Raw genomic sequence first — 2,429 nt, 5'->3', positions numbered from 1 at the left:
GAAACGATGCATAGCGGCAGGTATACATTGTGCTCGATAGTTGCTGGTGGACATGCAATTGTGCAAGAAATGTTTGTTTTTTCGGTTAGATGAAAAATGTAGGCTGTAGGCGATAAAACATATACCCCTTACCACCAGTTTTGAGTCGTTTTTTAGTCGAAAATTTGATTTGCACATGCGTCGGGTCAAACTTTCCCGACATTCTGTTTCTGTCGCGAGCTGCCTAGAAAAGTTCCTTATGTTGTTTTCGCGACTGTCAATAAACATTGAGCAAACTGAGATAGTTGTGGCATATCGGCCACTTACTTGTGCTATTATTTGAAGGTGTTCTGTGTGTTCTATTAGTGTTTTAGTATACTTTAACGGCTAAGATTGACGGACCTGGTGTACCTAGCCTAGACACATACGTAATGTAGGCTTCTCTTTGGGCGACACCGTCGGACCTGGTGTAGGCCTAGACATATCTGATATACTGTACTATACCATTACGTAAAGTAGGTTTCTTGGCCTACCACCAGCCTGCTGTCAAGCAATAAAAATCAACATTTGTGGAATTATTTTCCAAGAAATGATGGTTAAAAATTCTGGACACATAAATATGCAGCATGTGATGGACGGACGAACCTAAGGGTTGGCGGGGGCAGCATGTGATGGACGGACGAACCTAAAGGTTGGCGGGGGGACGGGAGTTCATCAAATGATGTTTGGGAAAATAATGGTCAGAAAATACAGCATCTGATGGACAGTCCTGGGTAGGGGAGAACCTTAAAATTATGGACACATAAATTTACAGCATAGTTTCATCAAATAACGTTTGGGAAAATAATGGTTAGAAAATACAACATCTGATGGACAGTCCCGTGTGGGGGAGAACCTTAAAATTATGGACACTCTCCCCCCCTCCCCCGGGAATCACCCTACCCACCAAGGACAATTACAATTAATTTTTCGGAGGTAATTGTTCTAGTACCGATGGGCTGACCTTCTATACACATATACAGCATGTGATGGAGGCATGTATCTGATGGACAGTCCCGGGTCGGGGAGAAACTTAAAATTATGGACATAAATTTACAGCATGTGATATGGACTGACCATCTATACACACATACAGCATGTGATGGAGGCATGTGATAGACGGACGAACGTATGCCTTTCTTCAATTAATTTCCAGTAAAATAATTATTACAACTCGTGTTTTTATTGCATAAATTAATTTAACAAGCTTTTATTCTGAAATATAGCGGTATCAATATTCTTTCTAATACGGTACAAGCCACCGGGAACCAGACGTCGAACAGAAAGTTTCAACAGCCCACGTGTGTTTTGTTGCGACATCATAAATGAAGCTGCTCACGTGACCTCTAGGACCACACTCCCGAAAAGAAGTTTATTGTTTTGAGCGAAGCGGTTTCGAATTAAACTTGTTTCAAAATTGTTTGAGTAAACGTAACTATGAAAATAATTATTTAAACAACCCAAACCATTGCTTGATTGTCGTAGAAAATGTAGTAGGACAGTACAGCACTGTATAGTGAGTATAATTACAAATACTAGCCCTTCAAAGCCTAGGCTAATTAATTGGGCTAATAGTAGGAGCGTGGGCCCAAGCTAGACAGACGGCGCCTGATTTTCGCAGCGGTTCGCGATCTGAACTTTTTGGGAGTAGGTTAACGACCGGTGTATAAGGCCGCAACCCAAACTTCGAGGGGAAAATCGCGTATAAAATTTGCGGCTTATACACCGGAGAATACGGTTTATGGAGCAAAAGCTTGTGTTTCTTCATGATTTTAAGGGGGGGGGGGCGGGAGAATTTGTATGAGGCTGGCCGGAAAGCCTTAATAATAACTTTAGGATGGGCGCAAGACGTCAAGACTGGGCAGCGCTGCCCACCACCGCCCTGAATAACGACATCCCTGCACTTCTCAGAACCCCCTTAACCCCCCCCTTTAATAAATTTCTGGATCCGCCTCTGATTTCTTTGACTGAAAATGAAAATACTGTATTACCTTACACAATCATTATTCAAAAAGATACTATAAGTTATTGCAATTCCCAAATGTACATTTGATTTTTTACGTACAAAGGAACGTACGCACCCGCAGGGTTCTGGTTATCTACTGTATTTTTTATTTTTTAATAAATCTATTTTAAAAAAAAAATCAAACAGCTATATAATAGCATTGTAATTTTTATATTGCTGGTCATAAAAATTCCTTTTACTAACAGGTTTGCTTCTTCCCGCAATCCACTCTTACTAAGGTTTTTAGCATACACGTGACTGAGCGCAATCTCGACAAGCTATTGTAATGTCATTCATGACAGAACAAGCTAATTGAAAGTACTGTATTAACGTATTTGGCAAACCAGCACAAAGAACAGTCTGCTCCCTGAATAATTGAATGTGAATGATTATTGTAAAGGTGTAG

This window comes from Anneissia japonica, unplaced genomic scaffold, assembly GCF_011630105.1.
Source record: "Anneissia japonica isolate Jap-2015-1 unplaced genomic scaffold, ASM1163010v1 scaffold1525_len913038_cov183, whole genome shotgun sequence".
NCBI lineage: Eukaryota > Metazoa > Echinodermata > Crinoidea > Comatulida > Comatulidae > Anneissia > Anneissia japonica.
Note: the sequence above shows the minus strand (reverse complement) of the source record.